This window comes from Hyperolius riggenbachi, chromosome 11 (genome assembly GCF_040937935.1).
Source record: "Hyperolius riggenbachi isolate aHypRig1 chromosome 11, aHypRig1.pri, whole genome shotgun sequence".
In the NCBI taxonomy this organism is placed as follows: domain Eukaryota; kingdom Metazoa; phylum Chordata; class Amphibia; order Anura; family Hyperoliidae; genus Hyperolius; species Hyperolius riggenbachi.
This window is the reverse complement of record NC_090656.1, coordinates 230,767,729-230,781,920: the sequence shown is the minus strand read 5'-3', so window position 1 is coordinate 230,781,920 and position 14,192 is coordinate 230,767,729. Positions and strand designations below refer to the sequence as shown.

Below are 14,192 nucleotides of genomic sequence, written 5' to 3'. Positions count from 1 at the left end.
AAGACTGTTGGGTCTCAGTCTGGTCACACTGAAGTCAACCAAGTCCCATTTCTAGAGAAGATAGACTTCCACCACCAATCTCAGTTGTCAGAGCTCACATGACCCCTTTTTTGGCTGAGGTGGCCATTGCTTTTGTATGGCATGTGAACGCATCTTTGTGGTCTCCAGTGTGCCCTGAAGAATCAGATTATGTCAGATTTACGTCGGAAGTTTACTTCAGGCCTAAACTCAAACAACTACATTGTGGTGTGACGCTCAGTGCAGAGAAGTGGACACTTCTAGGTGACCTTTGCCATGAGTGGCTTCAGTTCCTGACGCAAAGTCCAGGCAGGTGAAGGCATGTTTTCCCCAACCAGCATGAGGAACCAGACCGTGGACTCCACACAAGAGCCCCTCAAGGTACTTCTTATTTTCTATAAACCAAAGAGGGGAATTGTTGCTCCCTTCTGTTCCTCTTCCCAGTCTTGGTCTATATGATAAAACAAAAAGATAACTTCAAGAGTCCCTCGGCCATTGTGGTGTCGCCCAGCAGTGGTGGCAGCAGTCGAGGCAGGGAAGGGCTGTAGCGTAATCTCCGTTTATTTCACAAGAGCCCTCAACAGTTATTGGCAGCCTTTTCTTCTCCTCTATGTCGGAGATTTCATTGGTTGCTATAGCAATGGTCAGAAGGACTTTATTCATTCAGATTCCGCTTTGCAGAGGTGCTCTGGAGCTGACCCTATTCTGTTAACACGTTCACAGCCGTTCCCAAAAGCAAGAGAAGAAGTGTCGAGCGATTTCAGCCGGTGCATAGGCAAGGCCATTCATTTCATGTGCGTTAAGGTGAAGCTAATATTCACAAACCTTAACAGTGCTTTCTGAAGGAGTCTTTCACCACCATATACTAATCTTCTCACAGTTCTAGTGAGAGATCAACGAGATAAAAATATTTAGATGTCGAGTCAAAAACTGAGGCAAGTGAGGTAAATTATGGTCACTCAAAACACAAAAACAAGAACACAAACAAAATACAAAACATAGCAGTTCAATGGAGGATCGTTGGACGTCGATGATCAATCAGCGTTTGGTAGACGATACTTCTCACAGGCATTCCAGGGTAATTTCCCCATCGGCAAATGGACGGGGCCTGGCAACGTTGGATTGGGGTCTGTTCCCAATGCTGCTCAAAACCAGAGTGAATCCACCCCCATGGGGCATGAAATTTGGGCACCCCGTAGCTAATGGACGATTTGGGGGCTCCATAGGCGCTAGTGCAAATATCGGCTACGAGGCGTCCAAAGCAGAAAATTGGGCACGTGATAATTATCGTTTTGAAAATGAGAACGTTGCATTTTTTTATATTTTTAATCGTTTTAAAAATGAGAAAGCTATAGTTTTTGACTTTTTTAATGCTTTGTATTTAGATAAAGTTATGGTTTTGAAATGTATCGTTTTCAATATTGTAAGGTTAGGAAGGGGGATTTTAGGGATAGGTGTTAGGAAGGGGGGTTTTAGGGTTTGGCATCAAAAAGGTGGGTTTTAGGGTTTGGCGTTAGGAAGTGGGGGGTTAGGGTTAGACGTCAGGAAGTGGGGATTTAGGGTTAGGCGTCGGGGGGGGGTTAGGCATCAGGAAGGGAGGTTTTAGGGTTCGGCGTCAGGAACAGGGTTTTAGGGGTTAGGTGTCAGGAAGGGGGGATTCTAGGGTTAGGTAACAATAAGGGGGGTTTTAGGGTTAGGCATCAGGAAGGGGGGGGGGGGTTAGGGTTGGGCATCAGGAAGGAGGTTTTAGGGTTAGGAGTCAGGAAGGAAGGGTTCTGTGCAAGAGTAGTAGTAAAGTATCATTGATAAATCCCGATATTTTATTACGATAATTTACACTATTTACACTTTAAAAACAAAGAATATCGGTAGATATGAAAACATTTTTTCAACAAAAACAGGCGCCAATTTTTCCTTGTGCTCCCATTTCCTGTATTCCACCCCAAGTACCAAAGATTAGACAAAGGCCCTCAGACTAGTGGACAGTTATTAATATGAGAATTTTAACACACAAGCGACAATAACGTCTCTGAGAGGATTACAATTAGGATTATTGCCGGGGGAAGTTGCAAAATCGCTTTCACAAATCGCTTCCAGCTTCTGCCATGAAATATGCCAAGCGATGAACGCTGAACAGGCCCGTTGTAGCTTACAGCTGGGAAACATACACATTATCTCAGTAGGGCGTCGTCACACTCAGAGACTTTGAAAAGGGGATTCTGGGATGAATTTATGGCCCAAGACTGGAAAACGAAGTTTGGAGGGGAATAAAGAACAAAGGACTGGAAGCTTTACAAGAGCATGAAAATATTGTAAAACATTTTACGAGGGCAAATCAAAGACTGAAAGCAATTTTAAAATTACACACAGACCATGAAGGAGAGAAGCTGTCGCAATGTAACACGCTTACGGCCCACTCCGACATTCGCCAAGATTCGTATAAACCAGGGCGAAACAAACATGGATTCTACACGGAAGACCGTAAAAGTTTGTGAATGCTTAGGAGGAAGTTCTTACCCAGAACCCAAAATGATCTGAGGCTCTGGATTCCAGCGTTTTGCACAGGACTACTACTGTTGGCAAGGACGACCCTATACTGCTTCCACCAGCATTCACCTGTAGCAGCTGACCACTAATGCAGCCATATTGCCTCATACAGCTGCTGCAGGCATTGTGTGCCTCATCAGTGCTAGGCACGGACCCTAAAGCTTTATTAGAGAAAAGGTAAAGATTTCTCATGGGAAAAGGGATATCAGATACTGATTGGGATGAAGTTCAATCCGCGGTGGGGGATCAGTGAATAATGGCGCACAGCGCCTATGCATAGATATGGCGCCGCATTAAAAAGATACGCTTATCGCTATTTATCGTTAGCACTGCATAATAATGGCGCACAGGGAAAAAAGAAGAAAAACGGCACACACTAACGTTATTTATCAATAGTGGCACACACTAACGTTATTTATCAATAGTGACACACACTAACGTTATTTATCAATAGCGCCCTACATAAGCCAAACTGCAGGAGTTATTTAACTGCAAAACGGGGAATGGATTTAATGTAACACTGTCAAGGTTAGGGTTAGGCACCACCAGGGAGGACTTAGGATTAGGCAACACCAGGGGGGTGGTTAGGGTTAGGCACCACTGGGGGTGGTTCTTAGGGTTAGGCACCACCAGGGGGTGCTTAGGGTTAGGCACCACCAGGGGGGTGCTTAGGGTTAGGCACCACCGGGGGGTTTAGGGGTTAGGGATAGGTACAGAAAGGGTTCTGTGTGTTAACGCTAAATAACAATAAGGCTTTAACGTTAAATAGCGATAGGCGGCAAACGGATTAGCGGCAACACCGTGCGCCATTATTCTCAGGCGCCATTTTCAGATGGATGCGGTGTTACAGGTACTCTTTAAAGGACAACTGAAAAGAGACTATGGAGGCTTCCATGTTTATTTCCTTTTAAACAATACCAGTTGCCTGGCAGCCCTGCTGGTCTGTTTGGCTGCAGAAGTGTCTGAATGACACCAGAATCAAGCATGCAGCTAATCTTTTCAGATCTGACAAAGCTGGGTACACACGTTACGATTTTCCCACCCGATCGTTTTTTTCCGCTCAATTCTCTTATCTTCTGCTCGTTTTTCTTATCTTTTTCCATTCACCGATATGAGAAATCGAGCACAGAATCAATCGGGAGTAATATCGGACATGAAGGAATTTATCAGTCGGATGCATCTATCGTATGGAAAATCGTAATGTGTGTACCCAGCATTATGTCATAAACTCCTGTATTTAGAGAGTTTAGCCTGTCTAATTCCCACTCATCTGTGACTAATCACAACTGTAATTTGAACTCTCAGCTGTGTCAGCTCAGGAATCTCCTTTGCCAAGACAGAGCAGCTAATTTGTAAACGCAGGATGTTAACCCTTTGTCTGCTTCCATGAAAGCAGGCAGTAGGCACACTGCAGATTTAAGTGCAATAAAATGGGCAAGGATCCCCCCCACCTCCCTCCTCACCAAGAGAGACGGCTGATTTTGGAGGTCTCCTCTCTGAAGCGGACACAAGAGGGGTCACCACTCCCGACACCTACTTAGCTTAATAACATCTCGTACAATCGATTGCTGTGCGGTGCCCTGAGTCGCCAGGAGTGGAGATGGCTCTGTTAGCGCTGATGGATCGCCTTAGCGTCCCGCAGATATAAATTGTCCCGGCACAAGCAGATGCCGAAAGATGAGAATAACATTCCCGATTGTAACATAGATCACGAAAGGATGAGTCACGGCAGTCTATTAAATTGTCCAGACCCCTCGTCCCGAGCCTCGGCTTACAGCGCCCCCCCGACGGGATTGGTTGGAGCTGTTCAGCCAGCTGGCTCAGATCCATCCAACGTATATCACCGAGACGTGAGATCTTCTCGAGTCTCTGCAATCTGTCACTGAGGATGGGAACAATTTGCTCCGCTGAGGACACCGGCTACATTATCCCGCCTCCTTCCTAATCCTCATTCTACAGACTCATCTCTAACCGCCGCTACGGCCTTAAAGTGGAGCTGAACTCTTGCACAAGACAGAAGGAAAACACAGAGAAATGCACCCTGTATGTATTTAGAGAGTTTAGCCTGTCTAATTCCCCCTCATCTGTGACTAATCACATCTGTAATTTGACCTCTCAGCTGTGTCAGGTGGCCACCTGGGTTGAGCAGCCAATTTGTAAACATTATGTTAACCGTATGTCTCCTTCCATAAAAGCAGGAAGTAGACTCACTGCAGATTTATTGCAGATTTGTATCCGCTGTAACAGAGAATTGTTTTTCTTCAAAGGTTATTATGCTGTTGCTTATCTTTTAGAGCAGAGAGCAAGATGAGCCCTAGGCAAGATAGTAGATATGGTGCCCCCATGTGGTCCTTTTTGGTAAGCTGAAGTGGAGAGAGGTAAAAAAAGGTGGCTGGTGGGCCTCTTGACATCCACAAGGCCCCAAGCTCCCGCCTAGGTTGCCTAGGTTGGATGATCCTGCTTTACACACATATGGTCGTATTGCATTATGTATGTATTTCTCACGGAAATGTAAATTTTCAACCAACTTGACATTTTTACAAGAAAAAAAATTGATTTTTGTTGAGATTCTTAAATAAAACTTTTAAAGAAAATTCTAATTTTTTTTGTTTAAATCTTCCCTGCATTTGTCAAAACAAGTTTACTTATTCTCTGATACTGTTACAAATATCATGGCAAAAAGTCAATCATGTTAATATACAGCGATACTAAAGACGGGTGTACAGAGAACTGGGGCAGGCGTTTCCTGACCAATGACAAGCCTTAGCAGCTGAAGCCTGATTGGCTGGCTGGGTAACGCCTCCAGTTCTCTTTGCATTGGTCTTGGAAACGTCTCCCCTTGTATGACGGGATTGGGATGGATTTGGAGGCTAGAGGAAGAGATTGGTCTCACCTGCGTCTGGCTGACGATCTTTCAGCGGTGACAAGACTTCAGGCCAATTCCCATCAATCAGGCCCAGCAGCTCCCGGCCCCCAGACCTCCAGAAAAGTCCTGCAAAACAAATACCAGCCATCAGCCTCCCCAACAATTATTATTATTATTATTATTATTATTATTTAGTATTTATATAGCGCCGACATATTACGCAGCGCTGTACAGTGTATATATATATTGTCTTGTCACTAACTGTCCCTCAAAGGAGCTCACAATCTAATCCCTACCATTGCCATATGTCTATATTATGTAGTGTAAGTACTGTAGTCTAGGGCCAATTTTTTAGGGGGAGCCAATTAACGTATCCGTATGTTTTTGGAATGTGGGAGGAAACCGGAGTGCCCGGAGGAAACCCACGCAGACACGGAGAGAACATACAAACTCTTTGCAGATAGTGCCCTGGCTGGGATTCGAACCAGGGACCCAGCGCTGCAAGAGAGAGCTAACCACTACACCACCGTGCTGCCCAATCAGCTATATATATACAAAGTGACAGATCAGCTACCGTGCGTCACCCCTCAGGAAGGGGCGGGGGGGGGGGGGGTGTTCTGAACCAGAAAAGGATTAAGATAAAATGGGGCCTTAAGCCCCATCTACACCATACAATTTTTTGTCCAATTCGATTCATTGATTCGATTCAATCAGACATGTCCAATCGGGATTCAATTCAATTTGCCATTGCAAAACAATGGCAAATTGAATCGAATCAAATCCCGATCTGACATATTGGATTGAATCAAATCGAATCAATGAATCAAGGCGGACAAAAAAAATTGTATGGTGTAGATGGGGCTTTAGACAAGATAGCACTTTTTGCCCTCTGCCGATGATCACCTGGCTTTTTTAGCAAGATTTGGTGGTTGCTAGCCTCCACCAGGCCCCCTAGACTCTCTCCAGGCCCTAGGCAACTGCCTAGGTTTGCCTTTTGGATGATTCGGCTCCGCTCTGACCAAACTTAATTTGTTTTAATTACTCGAGACTAGAGTCATAGTGAGGTGGTGGGCACACCTGATAGGGAGGGAGGGGGCAAGGGGATTATGGCAGCTGCACCAGGATTGTGGTGGCCACACTTGCCATGGCTGGAGGAAGGGGGGTTAGGGCGTGGAACCTTTTGTGGGGGGAATTGGGGGCCACATTCACTACGGAGGTAGGGGGGTTAAAGGTGAGAAGGGGGTGTTACTGTGGTAGTGGTTGTTGGGGTGGGGGGAGTGAGTGACCGTTATGGGGTGTAGTGATGGCTGCAGTTACTATGGTAGTGGTGATAGTAAGGTTGGGGGATAAATTGGGTGCCCTGTATGGGGCAGAGTACCACACTTGCAATGATAGGGTGCTGGGAGGGGAGGCTGGTGTTGTGGGGGAAGGGTATGGTGGTGGTAGGGGGGGATGTTAAGGTGGGCCCCTGTTATTGGGTGGAGTGGGGGAGGAGGGATAAGGTGGGCCCGTTATGGCAAGAAGTAGTGGTACAGGGAGAGTCAGCCCCTGTTGAGTGGAGTGGTGGTTGGGGGGGGGTCGTCCCCTGTTGGGTCGAGTGGTGGGGGAGGGTTTGGGATGGGGATGTTAAAGGGAACCTTAATTGAGAGGATATCAATGTTTACTTTTAAACAATACCAGTTGCCTGGCAGTCCTGTTGATCTATTGGGCTGCAGTAGTGGCTGAATCACACACCTGAAACAAGCATGCAGCTAATCCAGTCTGACTTCAGTCAGAGCACCCAGGGCCGGGCTCAAGTAGCAATTGGGTCCTAGGGCAAAATTAGCCTGGGGCCCCCCCAACAGACACCCCGACCAAAAAGCGTCATTAGGGGCCCTTAGTTGCAGACAAATTTCCCTCCTGGGCCTCTGAGCTGGCTGCTGACCCTCCCCCAATCACCTCCCAACCTAACTGTGCTCCCTAGGACCTCTGCAGTGTCTATGTCAGTGTAGTGTCTCACCTGCCCGCCAGCACAGATGAGACGCTACTCTGCCAAAGACTCTGCAGAGTCCCTGGGGAGCAACAGTTAAGATGGGGGTGGGACACATTGGGGGCCCGCTCTGGGCCCCTGGGGTAATTACCCATTTTTTCCTATGGTAGCTCCGGCCCTGAGAGCACCTGATCTGCATGCTTGTTGAGGAGCTGTGGCTAAAAGTATTAGACACAGGATCAGCGGGAGAGTCAGGCAACTGGTATTATTTTAAAAGGAAAAATCCATATCCTTCTCAGTTTAGGTTCCTGTCATTGGGCGAAGTGGTGGCCAAATTATTTTCCTTCAGCTTTTTTCCTGTTTTTGCAGAGTGCAGGCACAACACCCACAATGCCAGTCGGTGACCTTTTTTCTCTGGTCCTATCTGAGTGGTGGTGACATCTCAATAGCAGATCGATGGCAAATGGCGCCATTTACACCGGCCACGGAGGTTGAAGCATGTGGCCTTTCAGCGGATCAGAAACAGGTCCTTCCAGACAGCACGTTACTAATTGAGGCGAGGGCTGGCGCGCGAGACGTGTCTGCTGCTGGGAACAGGGTGCATCGCCAACACCGGGGAGAGAACATTAGATTATTCCATCTCCATCAGATTCACTTTCAGCACAGAGTCACCCTGCTACACCAAACGCTACAAAACATGGACACAGGGCCTCACCCAACACGCCTACATACCGGGGAAATACGCCTAGCAAACTCAGAGGAACGCCGACAACAAAAGCATCGCCGCCAAAGCCCTTGGTCACCTACAGAGAACGTTCAGGATAATTTTCGCCCAGAGTTCGCCTGAGACGGCCAGCAATAAAAAAATAAACAAAGTTTAAGCGGAGTTGTTAAAACTATTTGGGAATCGTCTTTGTCACACAGAGCAATGGTAGCCTGGCTTGACGATTTAGGCATAGCTGGTGATTGGCTGTATGCTGTGCCCAGGGGGAGGAGACTGGCACCTTTACAGTGGTCAGCTGCCAGCCTGCCTATGTGTATCCGATAAGAGCTGCACTTGGAGTACTATCAGGAACGCCTGGAGCTGACTCTCACCTAACGAATTTCATCACCTGAAATGGTCACAATTGCTGTATGTATATCAATTTTTCCTAATCTGTCAGCTGACACAATCATTCTGAGGAACGAGTGGGTGCGACACTAACCCCTTTAATATTACCGCTGAGAGGCCTCTTATCAAGTCCATCAAAAGGTTAACAACAAGCCGCTCCAAGACAGATATATGCCGCTTCTGCTATTTCCAGCCACCCGAGCTTCCCTATCTGCTGCATAGAGCCACCAGTCCCATGCCACCCGCCATCTCTGCTGTTGCCGCCACTGCCCAGCCAGTTCTTTCTCTCCTTGCCGATTATGTGATGGTTGGAGTGCTGAGACGTCCAGAGCCGGAGGAGATGAGCGAGCATGAAGTGTAACGCTCGCACATCTCTGATCACTGCAGCCGCCAATCCTGGAAGTACTCTCCTCAGCACTTCCTGTTTCCTGCCAGTGTCCCGCCAGCTGTAACATGTGATGACAATAAGAGGCGCACCCCAGATTTCTGTGTGTGTTTACAGAGGACCTGTGTCAGTATGCGCTGTCACATAGAGTCTAGACCAGCCCCTTGTGATAGACAAAAAAAGAAATAAAAAAAATTAAAAAATACATATTAATAGATAAATATTTACACTAACACACCTGGCAGTTACATACACACTATCCTATACAATAATCTCCCACTGTGGACGTGCTTTTGCGTATCGCGTATGTCCGGCACGCGGCGGTCTTTAGAGCAGGAGGAGGACGAGGCCAGGGGACGGGCGTGTGCGCGCATGCACGGTGAAATGAGGCCAGCGGCGTTGAGGGGCAGGCACAAAGGTAGGGGGGGGGGGGTTATTGTAACGGGCTTAGGACCACTAGTTAGATAATAAAAACACACAAAAAAGTCCACATAGAAAACAAAACAAAAACACACACACTGTACTACTGTACTTCTCCAGTAATGATACAGAACTGGACCAAAACCATACAGACCCATCTAGTTCTGTGTTGCCTTAATTACATATACATAAAGAGGCCCTGTAGTGACATATAGTAGACAATTATTCAGAGTATCCATTTTACAGTAACTTTCCTGGTTTGAGCACTGGAAACGCTTCCTATACCTATATATTGGTATGTAGCCCCACCCTCCCAGTGATGTCACAGCCGAGACTGATTAGCTATGCAGAAATATTTTTCCCCAGGGCATCCTGGGAGACCAGGTATCCTTTTCACTGGCTTTGGAACTCTCAGAAAAAACAAACATTCCGCAGAGATCACCTGACAGGACGAAGGATGCCACCACCAGCGATCAATTGCAGAAAATCAGGGAGAGGAGAGATTTTACAATGGCCAAACACTGACCAAATTTACAAAGGAATATTGTAAACCATAAGCAATTTTAGTTATGCGGTTTTCTTGACCGGTCCTCTTTTGCGCGCTTGTAAGGAATCTATAGTTAGTGAAGCGGTTCCCTGGCTCAGCTTGTGCTGCGGTCAGACATGGTGAGCTCTGAGATGTAATAATAGGAAATGATGTGTTGTAATAGGGAGACTAGCACTGGATGGAGCGAGTGTTGGGATGGATTTTGGCTCCTCTGCTGTATATAGTCGGGCTGCAGACATCCCTGGTTTCCCGGCGGGCCGAGACGATGCCCCCTCCTCCTGGTGCTCACAGGCCGCAGCCTTGGAAGGGCCCATTCCAGCCAATGACCTTGCGGGCGTCGGCAGAGGAGTCACAGGGTGTTGTGGAAGGGTGTAATGTGACGTGACAGCCTGGCCCATCTGACTTTCATTATACTGCGGGGTGTATTTATATCCCTCCTATGTGACGATGATGTATGGCCGGCCTGTCAGGAGGGCTCTGGCGTACTTTCCTATGGGACTTTTCACCAGGAATGACTTTCACCAGCCAGTCCCATCACAGACTAGCCTCAGACACAAGGGTCGGTTTCATGCCCTTAATAGAACATTGCAGTCCAGAGAAAGTCAGGATCTAGTCTAGTTTGAGGCTCAGCAGGAAACCTCATAGGGAACAGTTCTCTATGTTAGAGGTTTAGCAACAAGTTTTGAATCAGGATGATATCATTTATTGGCTTACTTAGAAGAAAAGCAGTAAGCTTTTGGCTATGAATTAAAGAGGACCTCCAGTGAAAAGAATGCAATAAAAAAGTGCTTTATTTTTACAATAAGTATGTATAAATGATTAAGTCAGTGTTTGCTCATTGTAAAATCTTTCCTCTCCCTGATTTACATTCTGACATTTATCACATGGTGACATTTTTACTGCCGCCAGGTGATGTCACTGGAAGGAGATGCTCCTTGCTTTTTTTGGCAGTTGGAAACAGCTGTTATTTCCCACAATGCAATGAGGTTCACAGACAGGAAACTCCTGACATCCCACGGTGGGAGGAGTTTCACCACAATATCAGTCATACAGCGCCCCCTGATGGTCTGTTTGTGAAAAGGAATAGATTTCTCATGGGAATGGGGGTATCAGCTACTGATTTGGATGAAGTTGAATTCTTGGTCACGGTTTCTCTTTAAAGTGTACCTGCGACGACAATAAAGAAAATGATACTTGCCCGGGGATTCTTCCAGCCCCATAAGCACTGCTGAGTCTCTCGCTGTTCTCTGGCTATCGGTCCTGGTAATCTTGCTCAGTCGCCTGAGTTGACTGGCGTGGCGGTTACCGGGACCGATAGCTGGAGAACAGAGGCACTCGGGAGGACGGCGAGGGACTCAGCGGTGTTTATGGGCTGGAGGAAGCCCCGGGTAAGTATCAAATCTTTCTTTATTGTTGTCTCAGGTTTACTTTAACAACGTACCCTCTTTCCCCGAAATTAAGACATCCCCTGAAAGTAAGCACTAGTAGGAATTTTGAGTATACTCAAAATATAAGCCCTACCCTGAAAGTAAGCCCTAGCGGCAGTAAGGGGGAAAAATATGGAAAATTGTGTTATTACTGGAGCCCATAGTCTTGCGGGCAAGTAGACACAGTACACAGGAGAACAGGGGATAGAGGAGGACACAGGTTCAGAGAGGGTCACCAGGGGACACTAAAGGTACAAAGGGGAAAAAAGTGGCGCACAAGAGGTGGATCCAGCAGAGAAAAAGGTGTCAGTGTCACAGTGGCGATGTCAGGAGGACACACAGCACAGGAACTTGTGTGTTCATAAAAATATAAGACATACCCTGAAAATAAGCCCTAGTACATCTTTTGGTGCAAAAATTGAATATAAGACACTGTCTTATTTTCGGGGAAAGACGGTAGTTGCCTTAAACTGCAGTACAGTGAAACAACCACAAGGTGTCACTGTGTGTAAGACATGATGGTGATCTTTATGGTATTGTCATTCACTGTATTCACTCTGTATTCTCTCTGTTCTAAGTAAGCTTCACTTCCTGATAGTTGTGTATGTAACGCTGGATTCTTTTCTTCAGTAAAAAGTTGTTGTACTGGGTGCATATCTGCAAGTACAGAACACTCTGCTCCATTACACCGATCACAGCACCCTCTACAGCATGAAATGTTGTGATTGGCCAAATAGTGTGGGCGTAGTTTCCTACAACCTATCGGAAAACTAGCAGTTTGAGAGGGTGCCGTCCATCCAATCACATTAAATGAATTTTCCTATAAAGGTTTCCTGCTGGGTCTCCTAAACTAAACTAGCGTCAATGGTTTAGCAAGAAAAAAGTAAAAACTGTACATTTTGTTACATAACATACCTGCAGCCTGAATTCTCAGCTTCTCTTCCCTCCCCGGCAATTCCCCTGCTACCCGCTTATTCCCTCTCTCCCGGTAACCCATGATAGGCTGTCAGCAGTGAGGCGTGGCTTAATCTAATACAGCAATCCATCTCCCCCTGCCCCCCCCCCCCCTTTCAATGGTTCAGGCTAAATGGATGTAAGCAGGCAGCTGTGAGTCACTGAGGATCTATAACCTGGTAGCACGTGTCATTTCCATTTTATTTAATGTCTTTTGGAAATTCTTATGCAAAATTAAACTTAAAAACAATCATGTGTTAAAAGTATATTAAAAAAAATGGTACTTTCGTTGGAAATGTATGCTGACCGGCCGCTACACAGATAGAGCAAAGATCAACAGATTGCTTGGATAAGCCCCCAGGCTACGAAATTGTGATTGTACAATCAAATAACTGTTTTTATATTTTCCGATCTGATCCTCCCAACACATCTGATCAGATTTTTCTGAAAAAAAAATTGATAGTTTTTTTTCCCTTGATTAGAAGTTTATGTCCTATTTCTTATTTAATCATTTTTATTGAAAAAAATTGGAAAATCGATCTATTTGATTGTAGCGTGTATAGCCATCATTGGATTTGGCATTCTAAAGCAATAATATTTTTCTTTCATAGAAACTTTTTAAGTGAACCTGAGGTGAGAGTGATACGGAGGCTGCCATATTTATTTCCTGTTAAACAATACCGGTTGCCTGGCAGCCCTTCTGATCCTGTCATGCAGCTAATCTTGTCAGATCTGACACTAAGGGCCCGTTTCCACTATAGCGAATCCGCATGCGTTATCCGCATGCGGATTCGCACAGCCAATACAAGTGGATGGGCCTGTTTCCACTTGTGCGTTGTGCGGAGCTTTTTTGTGTGCGGGGAAAATAATTAGTTCCCCTCACACCGCTAAGCGAATCGCATACAATGTATCCAATAGGGAAATCGCATGCGGTTTTGGCATGCGTTTTTCCCCGCAATTTCGCATACGATTTCGTATAGGGGGTAATGTTAACCTCCTGAGCGATAATCCCGAGCTGAGCTCGGGGTATGTCGCGCAGGAGGAGTTCTCAGGCCCTGGTGGGCCGATTTGCATAATTTTTTTTTATTACACGCAGCTAGCACTTTGCTAGCTGCGTGCAACTTCCGATCGCGGCCGATACGCCGCTACCCGCCGTGCCGCACAGCCCCCCCCCCTCCCCGACCCCTTGCGCAGCCTGGCCAATCAGTGCCAGGCAGCGCTGAGGGGTGGATCGGAACTCCCTCTGACGTCCATGACGTCGGTGACGTCATCCCGCCCCGTCGCCATGGCGACCGGGGAAGCCCAGCAAGAAATCCCGTTCTGAACGGAATTTCCTGCTTACTCGGATCGACGAAGGGGGGATGCCGCTGCGCTGCGGCTATCATGTAGCGAGCCCTGGGCTCGCTACATGATTTAAAAAATAAAACATTTTAAAAAATAGTGCTGCGCCCCCTCCTGGGCGATGTAATTGTATCGCCCAGAGGGTTAATTTACATAGGCAGTGACATGGTTAAAATCGCATACCTACTACCCTATGCGAAATCGCATGCGAAATCGTGGGAAAAAACGCATGCAAAATCGCACCCGCATGCGATTTTGTCCGCGGTGATTTCCTGGCGATTCTGAACGCTATAGTGGAAACGGGCCCTAAATGTCGGAAACACCTGATCTGCTGTATGCTTGTTCAGGGGCTATGGCTAAAAGCATAAGAAGCAGCGGATTAGCAGGACAGCCAGGTAACATATCACTATTACTTCAGGTGTCCTTTAAACACGTCAGGTGTGGCTCTCTCTAAACATCCAACCAACTCATTATTACTTTTATTTCCAAAGGCTTCTTTAAAGACAATGCAATGCCTTTAAAAAGCAGTTCATCTGCATCAATGCATGTTAGCAAGCCGACCATGTCTAGGAATTGCTCTGAAATCTGCTTCAAAAACCTGTAGCGT

The 14,192-nt window shown here is 46.5% G+C and overlaps 1 protein-coding gene across 1 annotated transcript in view; it reads right to left on the bottom strand.

The window, feature by feature from the left end:
* The window catches only part of TSPAN18 (tetraspanin 18), a 203,859-nt gene that overhangs the window by 74,792 nt on the left and 114,875 nt on the right, over nt 1-14,192 (bottom strand). Inside the window, exon 3 of the mRNA XM_068260876.1 lies at nt 5,459-5,557. The gene's annotated coding sequence lies outside the window, so the exon portion shown is untranslated. The remainder of the gene's footprint in view (nt 1-5,458; nt 5,558-14,192) is intronic.